Below are 22,657 nucleotides of genomic sequence, written 5' to 3' on the forward strand. Positions count from 1 at the left end.
GGACCAAAGTCCACCACCCTAACCACGACCATACCAGGCCTCTGTGGTTATGTTCCACTAATAAGCTAAACGACTGAAAGGATTATGTAAACTTTGGATGCATAACTAGGGACACAAACACTTATTTATTCAATATCACAATTCCTCAAATACAGCCGCAAAACCACCTTTTAAGTTAGATAGTGTTCACAATGAGCTCCTTTTCTTATCGACCAGATAGTTTTCAGTTTTGGCATAAAGTCATCACAAGAACAAAATATAAGAAAACCAATGGACAGCATTAGGGGCTTATAGCCCATTTAGTTATGTTTAAACAAAAGGGATCTGCATGAAACAAAATATTTTCATTTTGATTTAAAACCACTTGCCCCTGAAACATTTTCAAAACAGAATAATCCATTGTGTAGCTAAAAGGTAAACTTCTACAAAATAGATGAAACTGTGATTCCATGTGCCCCAGTGAGAGTTTAATTCTACTTCCATTCAAAATCAGTATACTCCATCATCTTTATAACACCAGGCTTCCCAAGGCAGATTACAACAAGAGTTAAGATGAACCCATCAGGAAACAGGATATCCTCACTGAAATTTGGCCATATGAATTATATAGAACAGTATAGAAAAAGGAGTACAAAATACAGACCTTATAATTGTGTGCACTGCCTATCCAACTAAAACAGATTTAGACTTATTACAGCTGGACCACGCATAGACAGTCCCTTATCTCTATATATAAAAGGCACCATCAACGTTCTAAATGAAGCCTCCAGCCAGAAGTGTGAAGGGGGAGAGATATCCGGTTTCCCCATGAGTGTCTGCCCCGCCCTCGCTCTCTCTGTAACACGAACAGTGAAGGAAAACACAGCAAAGCACGAAATCAAATCGCTCTCTCTGTAACAGTGAAGGACTCAGAGGAGGGAGGGGAGAGAGGGCAGAAGCCCTCACTATCTCTGTAACACAAACACAGCACAGCAGGAAACTTAACACTGAAGGACTCGACTCCGAGGGGGGAGGGGACAGAGAGCAGAGGGGACAGACAGCACAGGGGAAGGGAGAGAGGGCAGAGGGCAGGGACACACACACTCCCCACATGCACACAGAAGAAAACCTTGCTAGCCCCCGTTTCATTTGCATCAGAAACGGGGCTTTTTTACTAGTTTCTAATAATCTTTGCTATTGTGTTTTGGGTGTACTAAAACCACAGAAAGCTTCACCTACTGGCTTCGGCTCATACAATGGACTAGCTAGGATCATTCTGTCTCCTGTTTTATCCAACCTCCTTGCCTTTCTCCCACTTGCCCATCTTTTCAGCCCTCGTTCCAACCCCAGTCCCCTTCTCTCACCTGCCCCCATTTTCAGCCCCTGCCTCTTTCTCCCACCTGCTCCCCTTTTCAGCCTTCCCAGAGTTCCAACCTTAGCCCCCTCCTGTGCTGCTGCTGATTTATTTATTTATTTATTTATTGCATTTGTATCCCACATTTTCCCACCTATTTGCGGGTTCATTGTGGCTTACAATACATTGTGAATGGTGGAAATACATTTTGTTACAACTTGGTTATGGAATACATTGTGAGGAGTTATGCAAAAACAAAGTCAGAGTATCGTTAAGGCAATAGAACAGTGGAGAAGAACAAAGGAACAATGGAAAGAAATAACGGGAAACTGGTAGGGCAGCTAAACAATAGTAGGAGAACATTCGGTATAACATTTTTCTGTGATTAGAGGTATAAATGTGGTGAAATTACGGGGGATGGGAAATTCAGAAGGGAGTGTATTGTAGCATTACTAACAGTGTGTGTGGACTTCATGTGTTTTCATCCTTGCAGTAAATCTTATCAAAGAGATGAGTTTTCAATGATTTGCGGAAGTTGGTTAGTTCATAGATCATTTTCAGGTTGCGTGGTAGTGAATTCCAGAATTGCGTGCTCATATAAGAAAAGGTTGATGCGTGCAGCGTTTTGTATTTTATGCCTTTGCAATTAGGGAAGTGAAGGTTGAGGAAAGTTCGGGATGATCTTTAGCATTTCTGGGTGGTAGGTCTATTAAGTCAGACATGTAAGCTGGGGCTTCACCGTGAATGATTTTGTGGACTAATGTGCGTACTTTAAAAGTAATGCGTTCCTTGAGTGGGAGCCAGTGTAGCTTCTCTCGTAAGGGCTTGGCACGTTCGTATTTTGGTTTTCTGAAGATGAGTCTGGCTGCTGTGTTCTGGGCTGTTTGAAGTTTCCTCAGTGTTTGCTCTTTACAACCTACGTATAGTGAGTTGCAGTAATCCAGATGGCCGAGTACGAGGGATTGCACTAGGTTGCGAAAGACGGATCTTGGGAAGAATGGTCTTATTCTTTTCAGTTTCCACATGCAGTAGAACATTTTTTTGGTTGTTTTGTTTGCATGAGTTTCAAGTGTTAAGTGGTGGTCAAAAGTGACTCCAAGGATTTTTAGAGTTTCTGAGATTGGAAGGTTTAGTTTTGGTGTGTTTATAGCGGTAAATTAATTCGTGTTGTACTGGGAGGTGAGAATCAGGCATTGAGTTTTTTCTGCGTTTAGTTTCAATCGAAATGCATCTGCCCAGGAGTTCATGATGTGTAGACTTTGGTTGATTTCATTGGAGATTTCTTTAATGTCTTGTTTGAAGGGGATGTATATTGTTACATCATCGGCGTATATATACGGGTTGAGGTTATGGTTTGATAGAAGCTTTGCCAAGGGGATCATCATTAGGTTGAAAATAGTTGGTGAGAGGGGTGATCCTTGTGGTACTCCACATTCAGGTGTCCATGTAGCAGACGTAGTTGAATTTGATGTGACTTGATATGAGCGCAGGGTTAGGAACCCCTTGAACCAGTTTAGGACATTTCCTCCGATGCCAAAATATTCAAGTATGTGTAATAGGATTCCGTGGTCAACCATATCGAAGGCACTTGACATGTCAAATTGTAGGAGAAGTATGTTGTTGCCGGTTGCAATCATTTGTTTAAATTTAGTCATTAGGGTAATTAATACTGTTTCTGTGCTGTGATTCGACCGGAATCCTGATTGGGCATCATGCAGTATTGAGAACTTGTTTAGATAGTTTGTAAGTTGTTTTGTTACCATCCCTTCAGTTATTTTGGTTATTAGTGGTATAGATGCTACTGGTCTGTAATTAGTTATTTCACTTGCGCTTTTCTTTGTATCTTTAGGTATTGGGGTGAGTAGAATTTTTCCTTTGGGAAAAGTCCATTTTGTAACATGAAGTTTATGTGGTTCGTTAGGTCTAGTATGAATTGTTGTGGAGCTGATTTCATGAGGTTGTTTGGGCATATATCTAGTTTGCAGTGGGATTTAGCAAATCTTTTGAGTGTTTCAGAGATGAGGACTTCTGGTAGTAATTCGAAATCGGTCAAGGTTCTGTCTGCTGGGTATATTCCGTCATCTGGGTCTAGACAGTCTAGAAGTGTGGCGTATTCAATAGGGCTGGCGGGTATATTAAGTCGTAATTGTATAATTTTCTCCTTGAAGTATGTCGACACCTGGTATGTCTTTGCTGTTGGTTGTGACTGGTGTGGTGTCTAACAATTTATTCACGAGGTAGAAGAGTTTGTGTGTGTCTTTGTAGTTTGGTCCTATCATTGCTTTGTAATGTAGTCTTTGTCTGTTTTATGGTATATTTGTATTTCCTCCAAAGTAGTTTCCAGGCATTTAGTGTTTGTTCATCTTTCTTTTTGTTCCATGCGCATTCTAGTTTCCTGACATGTGTTTTAAGTTTTTTCAGCTCTTCGGTGAACCATGGATTTGATTTCTTCCTATGTGATGTTCTGCTTTTGGATTGGGGCGATTTTATCTAATGTTGTTGTGCATACATCGTCCCATTCTTGGAGGAATTGGATGATGTCAGCCTTTGTTGACCATTCGTTCTGGTAGATCTGTTGCCAGAATATTGTGGGGTCTATTTTTCCTCTCGTGGTGTATGTTGTTCGCTCAAGTTTGTTGATTATGTTTATGTGTGTTTTTCGCCAGTAGAGGGAGACGTATGCTTTATGGTGGTCTGACCATAGTGTAGGTGTCCATTTTGTGTCAGTTAGTAGGATAGTTGAGTCTGGGTCGAATTTGTGTGTAATGATGTCAAGTGTGTGTCCTTTTGTGTGTGTTGGTTGAGTGTTAGGTGCGTGTAGGTCCCAGAGTTTTAAGAATTCTTTGCATTCTCGTGTGCCTGTTGAGGTGTCGTCTTCAAGGTGTAGGTTGATGTCTCCTACTATAAGGATGTTTGAGGCAGAGACACATGTGTTCGAGATGAAGTCCATGAGCTGCGTCTGAGAGTCTTGCCATTTTCCTGGTGGTCTGTAGAATAGGATTGCGTTGAGGTGTCCTAGTAGGTTTGGATGATTGATTCTTGTCGAGGCAATTTCAAGTTGTGGTGAGGTGGATTCACCCGTGGTTGTGATGGTGAACTCGGGTTTGTAGATTATGGCTATTCCGCCCCCTCTTTTTCCATTTCTTGTCCAGTGGGTGATTTTGTATTCCAGCCCCCCACCTGGCGCCTTTTAAAGCCCCCGGGTTCCAGCCTTAACCCCCTTTTCAGCTGCTGCTGCTAGTTCCAGCTCCAGTCGCAGCCCCCAGTCCCCACCTGCCCACCCTCAGTTCCTGCGACAGTCCCTTTTTGTTCCTGTTGCCCTGCATTTAAATCTCTTTTACCTCAAAGCGGCAGCGTCAATGAAAGAAAAAGACTGCCTTGGGCTTTCCCTCATTGTGTCCCGCCCTTACAGAAACAGGAAATTACATCAGAGGAGCGAGGGTGGGACACAGTGAGGGAAGGCCGAGGCAGCCTGCTTCTTTCACTCACACTGCCACTTTGAGGTAAAAGAGATTTAAATGCAGAAAGGCAGGAACACAAAGGGGGCTGTCACAGTACCTGAGGGAGGGCAGGTGGGGACCAGGGGCTGGAACTGTGAGCTTCCGGTAAGCATGACTTGAGGCACCCTCCAGAGGCTGGCGTTGCCTGCTATGCTTACCATGTTGTGCCAGCCCTGGTTATTAGCGTTGATGATTGGGGGGGTTAACTTCCCACACTGTTCTGGCGGTATTTTTACAGCAGTGTTTCGGAACAGTATGGGGAATTGATCATCTGAGCCTATGTACGTTATGGGTAGGAGGGGGTATAAAATAACTCCCAACTAGTTCCAAATAAAAGCACACGGCACCAGATCCCAGCCCTGACTCTGACTGAGGGCCACACGCACTAAGGTCCTCGGAAGAGCCCTTCCCTTACTGATTCCATAGCGAATCGGTAGGGAACGGCCATGCATCAATGAAACGGAATGCAAATAAGCTGCTCGTTGTAGCTCACTTGCATTCTCCATTCCCTCAGAAGCCAGTCGGCCGGTCGAGCATGCGCAGCCAAGCGTTATGCTGGTTTGCTCTGCGCATGCCAAGGACGTCGACGTCCTTCACTCAAAAAAAAAAAAAAAGAACGTCCCTGACGAGCAGGAAACTTGTCAGAAGCCTGAAACCTCAGAAGAGAAAGAGTGCTGAAAAGAGCCCCAGTTAATTTAATTGCTGCTGCTCTTGGCTTGTGTAACATTTCCATTGTTTACTGCTTTGCATGTTAAAGGCAGGCTTACATCAGGCAACTAGGAAGGACTCTGAACAAAAAAAAAAAACATCCAAGTGCTCATCAGGAAGTCCAAGTATCCAACAGGAGCTGAACGTCTTCCTGCATAGTAACATAGTAACATAGTAGATGACGGCAGAAAAAGACCTGCACGGTCCATCCAGACTGCCCAACAAGATAACTCATATTTGCTGCTTTTTGTTATACCCTACTTTGATTTGTACCTATGCTCTTCAGGGCACAGACCGTATAAGTCTGCCCCGCACTATCCCTGCCTCCCAACCACCAGCCCCACCTCTCAACCACCGGCTCTGGCACAGGCACAGACCGTATAAGTCTGCCCAGCACTATCCTCACCTCCCCAGCCCTGCCTCCCAACCCCGGCTCTGGCACAGACCGTACAAGTCTGTCCAGCACTATCCCCGCCTCCCAACCACCAGTCCCGCTTCCCACCACCGGCTCTGGCACAGACCGTATAAGTCTGCCCAGCCCTATCCCCGCCTCCCGATCTTGACTAAGCTCCTAAGGATCCATTCCTTCCTGCAGCTTTTGTGATGGGCGTCCTTCGGAAGGGGAAAAAAAGTGCTGGTCAGGGACATCCTTTTAAAGTGCCTAACATGGACAGAAGGACGTCCCTGACCAGCATTTGGACGTTTGCAGTTTTAATTGCTGCTGCTCTTTGCTTGTGTAACATTTCCATTATTTACTGCTTTGCATGTTAAAGGCAGGCTTACATCAGGCAATTAGGAAGGACTCTGAACAAAACAAAACAAAACAAAAAAAAGAATGTCCCTGTTTTTCTTACCTGCCTAAACTGACCACAACCATAGTTCTCTCAACAGTCCCCTCCAAGGTTGTTTTCAGCTTGTGCCCACCCCCACCACCCCCACAGGATCGTGACGTGCGAGAACGTCCAAATCAAAACTTTTTGGACGTCCCTCCCTCCAGGTCTCTCTCAGCCAATCACAATGCGTTTAGCTGATACTGATACTGGATGCATTAGAAGGACGTCCCTGACGAGCACTTTTTTTTCCCCCCTTCCGATTCCCTCACAGCAGCCCCAACGAGAAGTGCAGACCTCCTGTTAGGTTTTCCACTGTAAGGGGATCAGAAAACGGTAGTGCATCTCATAATAGCCTTGCAATGGTAGTGAAGCTCATTATAATAGCCTTTGGATCATTTGCATTCCGTTTTCGTTAGCTGCTACCGTGATCAGAATACGCCCTTTTGTGCATGTCCCTGTTTACTACTTGCACGTTAAACTGGCTAAAACCAGTTTAAAACCCACCTTGCTGGCTCGGAAAGCTCTTAGTGCATCTAGCCCTGAATTAGAAGTACAAAGGAGCAGAAGGAGATTGCCAGGTGGGAAAAAAAATGTTGTAAGATGCTGTTGAACTGTGTTTGAACTGCTGTCATTTATGGCTTCAATTTTGTGAGCGGAATGAGCAGCTTACACTTTGTGAAATCTATACCTCACATGAGATGAGAGGCAGCCCAGTAACAGATGAGTCTAAGTAAAAGTAAAAATGTGTGTACATTACAAACCACAGCAAGTACTGGTCATATGAAGCCTGCTGAGGTCCTAAAGGTAACAGACTTGTCAAAAGGGTCCTATCTCAGCCCCACATTTTTATTGCATGTGTGTGCATTCCCACAGAAAATTCACCCTGAACTATTTTCAGGCATAAAACTAGTTGAGTGTCTGGTATAGGAAAGTTCATCCTTGCAAACTGGGAGCCAGGTGGCACATTTCTGAACCGGGGGAAAAATACAGGAAGAATTATTTTAGGTCAGCATTCTCAGTCTAGTTCTCAAGACCCACCCACTCAGATTTTCAAGATACCTACAGTATAATAAATATGTATGAAACAGCTTTAAATGGATACTCTCCCTTATATGCAATCTGTCTCATGCATATTCATTGTGGATATTCTCCAAATCTGACTGGCTAGGTGTGCCTACTGTTTCAAATTAGACTTCTTATTAAAAAAAAAAAAAAACCTTAGCCCTAGTAAGGTTGCACCAGCACGGCAAATAACTCACCTCTCCCTGCCAATACAAACATCATTATTAAAAATCAATAATATGTCAGCACATTTCCAGAAACAAGTCATAACAGAAGACTAGAGAGGGTTAAGCCCAGAAGCAAAATATGACAGCATTTAGTCTGCCCTGCCACAAAAGTCAAAGTTCTATTCTGAGTGGGTCGTCAGTACATGCAGAGGTAGTAAAAGCAAACGTGTTACTAAAATTCAGGCTCTCAGAAAAGGGTTTACCAGTAAGAAAACCAAAGTAGTGCTAAACATTTTGCAGTGGATAGGAAAACATGGGCTGATTAAATGGTAGAGGACATCCATCAAACCATTTCTATATTTACATGAACATATATAGCAGAGAATAGGTGGCGTAAAAGCCACACTAAAGGCGCGCTAGCATTTTTAGCGCATGCTAAAAATTTGTGCTTGCTAACGCTAGAGACACCCACAGGAATATACGGGTGTCTCTAGCGTTTAGCGCTCACTAAAAATGCTAGCTTAGTAAACAGGGCCCTATGGTTCAGATCCTAAATTGAACAGAAACACTTGTCACTTTGGACAGAGTACCACAAAATAATAATTTATAAAACTACCCTTTTAAACCTAAAGGGATGACCAAAGTGATAGTCAACAAAAATATCACACAAAGAATAGAATACACATTTAAAGCTTTGAATTCATTCCTCTCAACAAAAAAAAAAAAAGCAGAACTCTTAAGAAAATTAGGAAGTACAACCACAAACTGCTTTTAGGGGTAATAAAATCACGTTGCAAAATCATAAACTCTTAAAAGGATCCGAATTGGACGGCAGCTAACTGAAGTATTTTAGCTGACAGTTTGCTGTGAAAATAGCTGGCACACAATCCGACTGCAATACTCAAAGTTACATAACTACCATAACTGCCTCACCAATTTGATTTATAACAAATACAAATCCACAACCATAAATACTCCAGGACATACCCTCCTCCCTACCTCGGATAGTTTGAAAATACTCGGTGTCACACTCGATCGCAACCTTACCCTCGAGAGCCAAGTAAACTCTGTAACAAAGAAAATGTTCTATTCAATGTGGAAGCTCAAACAATTAAAACCTTTCTTCTCAAGAGCAACTTTTTGATACCTAATACAATCAATGGTCCTAAGTTATGCAGATTATAGCAATGGAATCTATGCAGGCTGCAAAGAACAACTCATAAAAAAAAAACTCCAGACTGCCCAAAATATAGCAGCCAGGCTGATATTCAGCAAAACACACTTCGAAAGTGCCAAACCCCTCCGAGAAAAGTTGCATTGGCTCCCAATCAAAGAACGGATCATCTTCAAAATCTGCACCTTAGTCCACAAAATCATGTACGGCGTAGTCCCAGGATACATGACAGACCTAATAGACTTACCAATAAGAAACAAAGTCAGATCGTCAAGATCCTACCTAAACCTACACTACCCAAATTGCAAAGGACTGAAATACAAAACAACTTACGCAGCCGGATTCTCCTACATAAGCACACAACTATGGAATGGGCTCCCAAAAGCTGTGAAAACAATCCACGACCACTTGAACTTCAGGAAATCACTAAAAACCAACCTCTTCAAAAAGGCCTACCCCAAAGACCCCACGTAACCCTCTTCACCTACCAACACAGCATGACTATTATCGAACAGGACATCACGCAATCTTCATCCATTCCGACCCTCCACTTATACCTCATATGATCACTATACAACTTTGTTATCCACCGACTGGGCAAACGCCTTTGACGGTACTATGTAAGCCACATTGAGCCTGCAAATAGGTGGGAAAATGTGGGGTACAAATGCAACAAATAAAATAAATAAAAATTTATTTCTTTGAAGGCATGAATAAACATGTGAATAAAGTTTAGCCAGTTGATGTAGTGTATCTAGATTTTCAGAAAGCTTTTGACAAAGTCCCTCATGAAATACTCTTGAGAAAATTAAAAAGCCAAGGGATAGGACACAATGTTCAGTTGTGGATTAGGAACTGGTTATGGACAGAAAATAGAGGGTAAGGTTAAATGGTCATTTATCTCAGTGGAGGAGGGTGAATAGTGGAGTTTCACGGGTATCTGTACTGGGACCAGTGTCATTTAACATATTTATAAATGATCTAGAAATGGGAAGAACAAGTGAGATGATTAAATTTACAGAAGACCTTAGGAAAATGGAAGATTTGGCATCCAAATGAGAAATGGCTGATGAAATTTAATATGGACAAATGCAAAGTGATATACATTTGGAAAAACAATCCAAATCAGTTACCTGATATTAGGCTCCACCTTAGGAGTCAGCACCCAAGAAAAAGATCTGGGTGTCATTGTGGACAATACGCTGAAATCTTTTGCCCAGTGTGCACTGGCAGCCAAAAAAGCAAACAAGATGCTAGGAATTATTAGAAAAGGGATAGTAAATACAACCAAGAATACTATAATGCCTCTCTTGCTCTATGGTGCAATCTCACTTTGAGTATTGTGTGCAATTCTGGTTGCTGTTATCTCAAAAAAGATATACTGTATATATATTCATCTATAAGTCAATCTCATTTATTAATTGAGGGCAGTTTTGGGACTAAAAATAGCCAAAAAATTGCTGTGACCCGTGTATAAGTCAAGGCTGGGTCCCACATTGCTCCCTCTCTCTCCTTCCCCTCCAGCATCTCTCCTGCCTTTCTCAAACCCACTCCCCCTTCCCACAGCCCTCAGTTAAAGCCAGAAGGAAACAGCTGTCTTCAGATTTCAGTACATGAGAATTATATATTTACCCTCACTGATAAGACTCACTCTAAACTTTGGCAAGTTCACTAAAGCAAAATGTATTTTCACAAATCACTCACTCTTCCTATCCAAGGAGAATGTTTTATTCATGAATCAGTATTTCTCAGCACCCACATACAGTCTTTTTTTTTTTTTTTGGTAAAAGAAAAACAGGAATTAAAACTACACTCACCAACTCTTTCCACGTCTCTGCTAAACTTCCACTTCGAACCCACTGCTTGAGCCATCAGCCAATCAAATGGTTTTTAGCTGTCACCTGATAATTGTCATATACACTTCCCTACATGCATGCCCTCCTCTCAATGTACATGCTCAGCACAAACTTTCAACCAGCCAGAACATTTATATATTTTAAACTATCACAACTATTTATTTTGATCACCCCCCAGTTTCCACATGCACATCTTCTCCAAATCTCTTCCCTTTAATTGGAACATTGTGGAGGACTTCCGGTGAGGACATGAGCTAGGCAGCAGCATGCTGTGAGAGCTCTGAGCCCTCGGCCCACAGCGCGAGTTTACCACAAGTGCCCTAACGCTGTCCCGACTTGAGAGACGCAGCAGGGCATGGACAAGTACTTACGGAAAGCACCAGAAGCGATGTCACAGAGGGGGACGAGAAAAGAGAAGCTGAAGACAAGCGGCCCTGAAAACAAAATGGCGGAGGAAAGCGCCGCAGCCTCGGGTGGATTCACTGACGTGCAGCTGCTGCAAATTACCGCCGCGGTTGCCAAAGCATGGGAACCGAAATGGGTTAAAGTGGAACGCAAACTAGGAGAGCTGGCTACCCAGATGGACGGAGTGGGAACGCCGGTAGGAGACCTGGAGAAAAGGGTCTCCACCCTAGAGGACAACAGCCGTAGATTTGGCCCCGATATCGCCCACCTCACCCAACAACTCAAAGAACATCGTGAGAAAATAGATGACTTGGAAAATCGTTCACGCCGTAATAACATACGGATTGTGGGCTTGCCCGAAAACATTCCAGGAAAGAACTTGGCCTGCTGGCTGGAAACCTGGCTAGCTAAGGAGCTGGCGATGTCAGACACCTTGGGCCCAATTGTTATCGAGCGGGCCCATCGTATTGGGCGGAGGCTGGAGGGTCAAACGTGTCCCCGAGTGGTGATAGCCCGAATCTTCAATCATAGACATCAACAAGAAATTTTGCAAGGCTTTAGGATTCGCCAGGACTCCCTGGCTTGCGAGGGGAGTAAAGTGCTGATATTTCAAGACTACTCCACAGAGGTGCAACAAAGGAGGCGACAATATCATTCCTTATGCACCGCATTGGTAAACAAAGGGATAAAGTTTTCCTTGCAATTTCCGGCGAATCTACGGATTATGATCCAGGGCAGGTGGACACTGTTTAAGACAGCAGCGGAGGCAGAAGCGGCGGTGCTGGAAGCAGGCCTACTTGAACGGCTTTGAGGAGGTAACAACACTAGACAACAGGGACAGTATAATTGAACTTAAGGACTTAATACTGACGGAGGGCAACTAGCAACAGATGTGTGGGCAGGGGCCTCATGTGCTCAGGGGGTCTGCATGCTTCACATTAGATAGGTCTGATGAGAGAGCAGGGATGCATAAGTTGGGGAGATGGGGAAGAGGGGGGGAAGCAAGGAACAGGGGGGGAGGGAGGGAAGGTAGAGAGGGAGAAGGGTTGGGGGAACTAAAAAGGGAACAAGCTCCTTTCTGTGGCAAACGGCAAAAAAAATGGGAGATAGATGAGGGAATGAAGTGGGGACCCCCCCCCCCCCCGGTATGGCTTCTGGTACCAATGGTATAAAATATGGCTCCAGTTAGAATCACTACCTGGAATGTTGGAGGAGTAAATTCCCCAATGAAAAGAGCAAAGATTTTGACAGCCCTGAACAGATACAAAACTGATATAGCCTGCCTCCAGAAGACACATTTGTCAGACCTGGAACACACTAAGATGAAGAGGCGGTGGGTAGGGGAAGTGTTTTCGGTAGCGGCCAAAGGTATGAAGGGTGGGATAGCAGTTCTCGTTAGGAGGGGGCTTCCATGCAAGATTACTAGCGTGGCCACGGACGAGGAGGGAAGATATCTAATCCTAAAATTGTGGCTGCCTGGCACGGAAATCCTACTAGTGGTATTGTATGGCCCCAATGTCTATGACCCGGCATTCCTCAGACAAGTGGTGGGCAGGTGTACGGAATTCAGTGGCACAAGGTTAATGGTAGTGGGCGACTTTAACTTAGTCTCCAACCCTCAAGTAGACTGTTCCCACAAAACATCTTCGCACAATTCAGGACGCCGAGCAAGGGAGTTGGCCTCCTTTGTCAAGACACTAAATTTGGTGGATGCATGGCAAGCATTCCATCCACTGGAGCGTGAATATACACACAGGTCGAGGGCCCACAGCACACAAACGAGGTTAGATTACATTCTAGTGGACCAGGTGACTTTCTCCTGCTTGATAGGGGCGGAGATTGGCCCAGAGGAAATATCGGACCACGCTGCAGTGTGGGTGGACTTAGAGTTAAAGGGAGGAGGGAGAGAGAAAGGGTGGAGATTCCCAGCTTATCTATATACAGATAACAAATTTCAAAACTTTATAAAAGCTAAGTGGGACGAGTATGCTAAGAATAACAGTATGCATGCCCGATCACAGCCGGTCTTATTCTGGGAAGCGTCAAAGGCTGTTTTAAGAGGTGACCTTATAGCATATTGTAGCAAACGGAACAAACGAAGGGTGGCAGGAATTTTGCTCCTGGAGGTCCAACTTAAGAAGGCTCAAGCTGCATATGCGCGTAAGCCGACAAAGGAGAACCTAGATAATTTGAACGCATTGCAAATTACTCTGAACACTATGCTACATGAAATAGAATCCAGGTCCACATTATATTACAAGTACAAACTCCATAGATTTGGGAACCGTACAGGGCGCCTACTAGCGAGAGTGATTAAGGATGGGGGAGGGTCAAGAACTGTGGCAGTGTTGAAAGATCATAATAATAAACTGGCAAATGATCACAAAAAGATTGGAAAATTTTTTACAGAATACTTTACCAATTTATACAGGCGACACAATCACCCACAGGAGGAAGATATTGCAAAATATTTACACCAAGTTAATCTGCCAAGGGTAGACCAGCAACACGTAGAGTGTCTGAACGCGCCCCTAACCATGGAAGAGCTCCAGAGGGCAGTCAAAGCATTGAAATTGAGATCCGCTCCCGGTCCGGACGGGCTAACAGGGGAGTATTATAAGTCACTGCACCCAAAGGCTTTAGTGCATCTGCTTAGCCACTTCGAGGAGGTAATGACGAAAGCCAGTTTCCCAGACTATGCTAACCGGGCTTATATAACCCTAATTCCAAAAGCTGGGAAATCAGCAGAAAACCCAGGATCATATAGGCCGATATCTCTGCTGAATGTGGAAGTAAAACTGTTTGCGAAAAGTCTTGCAGAACGGCTAGCGCAGTGCTTGCCGGACCTAGTGGGCCTGGAGCAAGTGGGTTTTATAAGAAAGAGGAGAGCAATGTGAGGAAATTGCTGTTGGCCATGGCGGCAGGCCGAGTACGGGGGGGTCCCAACATGGGTTCTAAGCTTAGACGCAGAAAAAGCGTTTCATCAGGTAAATTGGGAATATTTATTTCAAGTTATGTCTACAATGGGTATCTCCGGGTGGTTCATGAGGGCAATGAAGACGTTGTACAAGGACCCCAGAGCCAGTGTAATAATTAATGGAAGAAGAGAGAGAGAGTTCCCGATACATAGGGGTACGAGACAAGGATGCCCACTCTCCCCGCTGCTGTTTGTGTTAGCAGTCGAGCCACTGCTACGGGCCCTGAAAGAAAAAAGGGAGATACAGGCGGTAGAGGTGGGGGGGCCATAACATAAAGGTACTCGCTTACGCAGACGACCTTCTTTTGGTGCTAACAGACCCTGTTTGTTCCCTGGAGCAGGTGCTGGAGGAGATGATGAGATTTGAGGAGTTATCTGGGTTTAAATTAAATTATACTAAGTCATATATCCTTCCAACTGTAGCTGAAGGGGTGGGGAAATGGAGGGGCCCACAGGAACTAAATTGGACGTTAGAACCCATTAAATACCTTGGTGTAAAGATACCTGCTGATCTGACTGAGTTATATAAAGTAAATGTGGAGGGGTTGTTAAAAATGACAGAGGAGAGACTGAGCATGTGGGGCTCCTTGCCTATAACATTACTAGGAAGAATAGCGCTGTACAATATGTGTCTCATCCCGAAGTGGTTATATGTTTTCCAAACACTGCCATTATATTTGAAGTGGGCAGACGAGAAGAAACTAAATCAGCTACTTCAACGGTTCCTCTGGCGAGGGAAAAAGGCCCGCCTGCCCCATGTCGACATTATCTGTCCCGGTGGAGTATGGTGGCTTGGGAGTGCTCAGTGTGAAACAGTTGTCGGTGGCCTGTGGCATGCGTCACATAAATGACTGGTTCCGAGGCACAAGCGATTTTTCCAATACAGATATGGAACTTCAGATAGAATCTAAAGTCCACTTCACCAGCTACCTGCACGCGGGGGGAGCGCAGATTCCAGCAATATTAAAGCAATCCCTGATAATGACTTCGGCCAAAGCCTTGTGGTGCTGGATATGTTGCTTGCATAAATTTTCAGCACGGATAACCCCGTTCTGGTCCATTTGTGAGAATGTGAACTTTGACCCTGGCCGGATATACCCAGTGTTTCGGAAGTGGAAACAGAACGGGCTGGTATACCTACTGCAAGTGCTTACCAGGGAGGGCCGAATCAAGACCTTCCCAGAATTACAACGGGAATATGGGTTGCAAGGCAAAGAAGAATTTTACTATATGCAGCTGAAGCATTACGTGGGCTCACTGGAGTGGGAGTCCTTAGCGGAGGATGTACAAGAAGAGCTTGCCACGGCATTCTCAATGGCAGCGCAGAACGAAGTGCCACTTACTTTTCATCATAGGCACATACGAGATACGATGGCAGAGCTAGACTATACTACGTTGGCTCAGCAGTGGAGTGCTGATTTATCACAGATTATAACAGCCACGCAGCTGCAAACACATATCCTGTCCATTAGAGGCTCATCCAGAGCGGCAAATCACTGGAAGCTGCAATACAAGTTCGCACTACGACTGCACATAGCTCCCAGATGCGCCTTTCACATGGGAGTATCACCTTGGGGCACATGCCTGAAATGTGGCCATGAGGGAGCGACACTTGGCCACATGTTCTGGAGCTGCAGAACAGTGAGGAGCTTTTGGAGAAGTATCCTATGGGGCGTATCGCGGCTGTGGAGGTCGAATTGGAGTTATGATGTGGGACTGCTATTTGGCCAACCAAAGTTGGGGAGACCCAGCCCTAAAGGGTTGGCGGAATTCGCACGTAAGACTGTCATAATTGCTAAGCAATCCATATTAGCAGAGTGGATCTCCCCCAGACCGCCCACACGGCAACTATGGAGAGGAAAGATGTTGACATTGATGCACTTGGAGCGGATGGGAGTTGTACATTGGGACTCGGCGGCTGGAGAGCAATTCCAGACCTGCTGGGGCCCTTTTTGGGAGACCCTTACCCCAGCGGCCAGAAGCCACCTGTTGAACTGTTGAGATTTAAAGACTGGTAGAAGTGAAGAAAACATGGGAGCGTTTGAGGAAGGGAATAAAAGGGAGGGGGAGGGGGAGAGAGAAGCGAGGCAGAGAAGGAGCCCTGGCTTTATAACTATAACTGTAAGTGACACTTGATAATTGATCAGATGTACATGCTTGTTGAGGGAACTGCCACAGTAACCTGTTGAGAGGAGGGGGGGAGGGTGGAGGCAAGCTAAGAGGTGCGTTAACAGATAAGCCCTAGATATGATTTTAGTAAGTAACAGTGGGATATTGGAAGGTGGTGGGGAAGAGGGGGATGGGTGGGGATAAAATGAAAAAGTTGTTACTGCTGATACTGAGAACGTTGGGAATGTTTTACGATGTTATGTTCTTTCTAATTCTGAGATTGTTGTGATGGTCTTGATGTTAATAAAAAAGATTCAAACATAATTGGAACATTGTGCAAGCTCACCATGACTTGAGTTCTTCCCACACCAGAGACATATATAGCATTGGCTGTATCCTCTCTGGCTGTGCTGGAGTTGTTCAAGTCTGTCTACTGTAAGAACAGCAAGAATGCTGTGATACTGATGAGAACGACAACCGATTTATTGATGGGATTTTAAGTCAAAATTTCTCCCCTTATAGATGGGCCCCGGGTCTAGTGTGCTTTCAAATCCTTCAGTTTCAAGTTCATATAAGCTTCTTACCTAGCCAAAGTGACTTCTGATGTTCCCCAGCCCCAAAAAGCTCAAAAGGGGGCTTTCCTAAAGCACTGAGAAACAAATTCAAATTCCAAAGTGGCACCACCCACCTCAGAGGAGGCTCAATATGCTTGGACCTCACAAGAATCATAAGTACTGCTTGTGCGGTAGCAGGGGAAACCCTTGTTACAGACTCCTCTATTTATTTATTTATTTCAGAACATTTATACCCCGCCTTATACCACTTAAAGCAGCCTCAAAGCGGCTTACAATGAACTGTAAAATCAAGTACGACAATAAAGAGGGCAGAAGAATCAGAAGGAGAAGAGGAAAATGCACTGGAAGGCTGTGGTCAGGTCAGAGGGGGTAAGGGTACAATGAAAACAGAAAATAGATTAGAGAAAAAGAAACAAAAAGGAAGGGTGAGAGAGTCCAAAATGGGCCGTGAATATGATGGTAGTAAGGACTTCAGATGAGAATTGGAGGTCGAGGTGTAGGCCGAACCTCCCTTTGCTGCCTGCAGAGAGCATAGTGGATTGAACAGTGAGTGAGATGATGATGAGATGTGAGTGACCTAGCAGTGCTTGATTGAGGCTTCATTCGCATGGATGGCAGAGAAAACATCCTGTTGCTTTAAAAACGCTGTCTTGTGCCTCCTGAAACTCAGTGCTGGATAGGTGATTCTAATGGTGTTAAATGCCAAACCTCTCAAGTTCAGTCTGTAGGAGGTCTAAATCTGAGCCTCCATGGGCAATGTGCTTCTCCCTGCATCAGGCATCAAAAATCATCCAGATCATGATATATGCAAAGGAGGTATACCTTTTTCTAGCTTTCAGTTATGTTTTTGATCACATGGGATGAGACCCCTCCTCCCCCGAATTTCCTTATACTTACCATAAGCAAGTATGGTTCCTGTTAAAGTAGCCCCCCTGACCTGTAGGAGCTGAAGCAGTTTCACTACTCAAATCCTTGTACCAGGGACATCTCAGCTAAGCTGGGGCCATCAGGACTACATGTCATACCTGTATAGAGATATGCTGTACTACCCTACTTTTTTTTTTTTTTTTAAGAACAAGGGTGGAATAACGTAGAGTAACTTGTAATGAGGCCATAACATTTTCAGAGCATCTATTCCTCTATATCTTTCATCTTCCATCTGCTGAAGAACACAGTGCCTTTGTATTCTGAGTTGTCATTGTCACCATCAAATCCATGGAGGGCTTCCCAAAGTGGTCACAATTATGTTAAAGATCTGTTGGCTGAATTACAGCTTTCAGTTACAGCTTACAAAATCTGCAGGCACAATTGGGGGCTGCTAGAATTTGGCTTACTGACAATACCTCTCTGCCCACATCATGAGGAGGCTTGCCTTTCACGATATGGTAGTTCCTGGTCCCTCCTTGTTTGTTAATGTATGCTACAACTCTCACATTGTCCAAATGAACTCATAACCCTTTGCCTTTCAGAAGGTTTTGGAATCTCAGGAGAGCCAATATGACATCTTTTTGATTCTCTGCTCAACTGCTTGCCCTGGCTAACCTGCCCTACAGGAAGAGAGTTCTTGAGACACCACTGCAGGCTACCTGAGCGAGGCATCTTTTCAAAGCACTTTGGAAGGCTAAGTGCTTTGAAAATATGCCTCCTGGTAGCTCCTAAAGGAGGTATCCTTATATTGTAATCCCCATTCCTCAGAGACCAATTGGTCAGGAGGACCCTTGCCCAAAGTACTACCTACAACATTGTCACCATAGATCCCAACATTTGCATGTATCCCAAACAAATAGAATGGGTGCTTCTAAGAACCCCTGTAGACAAGCTTTAGGCATGGATATCTGTGAATTTAACAAAAACATCTTGGCTTGCCAAATGTCAAACACTATGGCCAGATATTCCAGAAACTGAGTTGGAGCTAACTTGCTCTGGGCCCTGTTGACAATCTATCCCCAACTCCTTTAGGAATATGATAACCATGGCTATTGCTAGCCTGCTATCATCAATCCCCAGACAGGTTGCCACTACCACAAAAGACATGGTGAACATCCTTGGCACTGTGACCAATCCAAATGGTAGCGCCTGGCACTAGAAGTGGTATCCTTGGATCGTAAACTGGAGAAATTTCTGAAGGTCCATCCTGATCAGCACATGTAAACTTCCAATAGTTCCAGGATGGTTAAGGCCTCCCCTCTCCCCTCTTTTTTGGCTGTACAGCTGCCACAACTAATCCCAAGGTCCCCATGAGGAAATACAGAATTTTGAGGGGAAAACTGAAAATACTAAATTGCCTGAGGTCCAAGATGGGCAAAAAGGAGACCTCCTTTTTGGGTACCACAAAATACAGAGAGTATCTTCCCTTTCCTCTTTCAGGCTCTGGAACTACTGCATACAAATTACAGAGATGACAACGGGTCACCTATACCATTGCTGTCTTGAGTATTGCAGTGGGAAACCAGTAACATTTCACAGACGGGGCTCAACAACTCACGGCAACTACCATGTCTAATGACAGATAAAACTCACTGGTCCCCTTCGATGGGGGCCCAGGCAAAAACAAAGGGGTACCCGCTCCTCTGTGTGGTGTTAAATTTAAATTGCCTGGATGCCCATATATCTCATGGTCATTTTCTGAAACCCCTACCTTGGGTCCTATCCTCCAAGAATATGCTCTGTCTTTTGCAGTTGAGGAGAGGGAATATTCCCACTTGTCTGGATTAGTATGGCATGAAGATCTTTTCATTAATACGTTTTTCACCTAAAGGGCCAAATAGTGAACTGCTGCGATCACTGTTTAACTAAACTGCTGGATGCCACAGTTAAAATACAGCTAGGTATTCTGCCCTGGTACCCAGATAACGGCATGTGTTGAACACCTGGTTTCTGCACCAACCCAGAAGTGCTACCCAGTTAAGCAGCAATATTCAGACACTAACTGCATAAAGTTAGCAGAACCTTTTTGCTGTCCCAATTTTATCTTGTTAGCAGTGTGAACACTGCTGCTAACCACATAACCTCCAGCTCTGCTCCAGCACTGTGCAAATAGTGGTGAGGCACCAGAGGACACATTCAGTGGCACTATCTGGTCAGTGCCTTTGAATATGTCTCAGCAGCTTATTTGGTTAGCAGTGCCTGCTAACCAGATAAGAACATAAGTGATGCCACACTGGAACAAACCAAAGGTCCATCAATCTTAGTATCCTGTTTCCTACAGTGGCCAATCCAGGTCACAAGCGCCTGGCAAGATCCCAAGAGACAGACAGATTTTAGGCTTCTTACCCTAGAAATAAGCAGTGGATTTTCCGAAGTCCGTCTTAATAATGGCTTATGGACCTTTCTTTTATGAAATTAACCATATCTTTTGTAAATCCTGCTAAGCTATCTTTGAATATGGACCCCAAAACATTTACATTCATGATATAGTAGTGAATACAAACAGCTCAAAGAAAAAAATTATTCTTGTACACAAACAATACTCCTCAAGACTGTTTCAGACAAAGTGAACAGGCCAATTATGATTTTCTTAAGATGGTACAAAAATTTATTTTGTTTTCCATGAAGGAAAACTAAATGCCATCAAGAGCAGTGAAACTAAGCAGATAAACAATGATAGCCTTAAAGGTTTTTAGCGAGCATGTTGAGCTTATACTGAAACCCTTTAAATTGTTAAGTAAATATAGGCAAGTCAAGGCATTATGCTCTTCCTGGGGGATTTCCATTTTATCTAGTATATTATGCAACAATCACATTTTGTATAACTACTTAAAGCCTCTTGGTATGTAACATTAGGGGCTATAGGAAAGCCTGCCTCAGCAACAAAATCCCAACATGGAAAGGTAAAGGAAAGCAAATAACTTGAAAATAAAAGTCAGTTTGCCATGCTTCGCCCCACCTGGAAGTAGTTACTTGAGGACAGCTAAAATGTCCTCTTCCTATTTACCAGCCTCCCACCAAGATGGCAAAGATAGAGGGGAAGCAAACCAGTTATTCAGATTGTCTTCCTTGGGAAATCATACCCTTACAAAACTGTTTGTTTTGAACAGGTTAAATAACGTGAAAGGCAGAACACTAAGTGTGTGTGGAGGGCAAGCAATAGATTTCCGGGGGCAGTTGCAGGGAGTAGTTTTGTGGATGGAGGCAGGGTGCTGAAGAAGTTGTGGTGGGTATTTATTTTGGAATGGAGCAGCTTGACTGGAGGAATTCCCTAACTGCTATGTACATTTCTATACTACCAAAACTGGAACTCCTTCTCCCACAGAAATGCACTGGCTTGTTTTTGTTTTTTTTTTGGGGGGGGGGGGGGAGAGAAGGGGCTTATTTCTATGGAACTCAGTCTAATTGGCACAATTACATCCTCAATGTCTTCTTACTGGTTTTCCCCTATAGGGCAAGTTTCATTCCATTCCTTCAGGAAAGTGGCGTGGTAGCCGTGCTAGTTCACTTTTAAAGGTAATAAATAGAAATAAAATCAAAACAGAAAAGAAAATAAGATGATACCTTTTTTTATTGAACTAACAATATATTTTTGATTAGCTTTACATAAGAACATAAGAGTAGCCATAAAAGATTCAAACATAATTGGAACATTGTGCAAGCTCACCATGACTTGAGTTCTTCCCACACCAGAGACATATATAGCATTGGCTGTATCCTCTCTGGCTGTGCTGGAGTTGTTCAAGTCTGTCTACTGTAAGAACAGCAAGAATGCTGTGATACTGATGAGAACGACAACCGATTTATTGATGGGATTTTAAGTCAAAATTTCTCCCCTTATAGATGGGCCCCGGGTCTAGTGTGCTTTCAAATCCTTCAGTTTCAAGTTCATATAAGCTTCTTACCTAGCCAAAGTGACTTCTGATGTTCCCCAGCCCCAAAAAGCTCAAAAGGGGGCTTTCCTAAAGCACTGAGAAACAAATTCAAATTCCAAAGTGGCACCACCCACCTCAGAGGAGGCTCAATATGCTTGGACCTCACAAGAATCATAAGTACTGCTTGTGCGGTAGCAGGGGAAACCCTTGTTACAGACTCCTCTATTTATTTATTTATTTCAGAACATTTATACCCCGCCTTATACCACTTAAAGCAGCCTCAAAGCGGCTTACAATGAACTGTAAAATCAAGTACGACAATAAAGAGGGCAGAAGAATCAGAAGGAGAAGAGGAAAATGCACTGGAAGGCTGTGGTCAGGTCAGAGGGGGTAAGGGTACAATGAAAACAGAAAATAGATTAGAGAAAAAGAAACAAAAAGGAAGGGTGAGAGAGTCCAAAATGGGCCGTGAATATGATGGTAGTAAGGACTTCAGATGAGAATTGGAGGTCGAGGTGTAGGCCGAACCTCCCTTTGCTGCCTGCAGAGAGCATAGTGGATTGAACAGTGAGTGAGATGATGATGAGATGTGAGTGACCTAGCAGTGCTTGATTGAGGCTTCATTCGCATGGATGGCAGAGAAAACATCCTGTTGCTTTAAAAACGCTGTCTTGTGCCTCCTGAAACTCAGTGCTGGATAGGTGATTCTAATGGTGTTAAATGCCAAACCTCTCAAGTTCAGTCTGTAGGAGGTCTAAATCTGAGCCTCCATGGGCAATGTGCTTCTCCCTGCATCAGGCATCAAAAATCATCCAGATCATGATATATGCAAAGGAGGTATACCTTTTTCTAGCTTTCAGTTATGTTTTTGATCACATGGGATGAGACCCCTCCTCCCCCGAATTTCCTTATACTTACCATAAGCAAGTATGGTTCCTGTTAAAGTAGCCCCCCTGACCTGTAGGAGCTGAAGCAGTTTCACTACTCAAATCCTTGTACCAGGGACATCTCAGCTAAGCTGGGGCCATCAGGACTACATGTCATACCTGTATAGAGATATGCTGTACTACCCTACTTTTTTTTTTTTTTTAAGAACAAGGGTGGAATAACGTAGAGTAACTTGTAATGAGGCCATAACATTTTCAGAGCATCTATT

At 44.0% G+C, this 22,657-nt stretch overlaps 1 protein-coding gene across 3 annotated transcripts in view; it reads right to left on the reverse strand.

The window, feature by feature from the left end:
* The window catches only part of CLCN5 (chloride voltage-gated channel 5), a 145,116-nt gene that overhangs the window by 116,713 nt on the left and 5,746 nt on the right, over positions 1-22,657 (reverse strand). The window contains exon 1 of one of the 3 annotated variants that reach the window (XM_030209376.1): positions 9,253-9,257. The exons of the other annotated variants lie outside the window; for them this stretch is intronic. The gene's annotated coding sequence lies outside the window, so the exon portion shown is untranslated. Of the gene's footprint in view, positions 1-9,252; positions 9,258-22,657 lie in introns of those variants that run through there. 3 annotated transcript variants of the gene reach the window in all.

Source organism: Microcaecilia unicolor, chromosome 7 (genome assembly GCF_901765095.1).
Source record: "Microcaecilia unicolor chromosome 7, aMicUni1.1, whole genome shotgun sequence".
NCBI classification, from domain to species: Eukaryota; Metazoa; Chordata; class Amphibia; order Gymnophiona; family Siphonopidae; genus Microcaecilia; species Microcaecilia unicolor.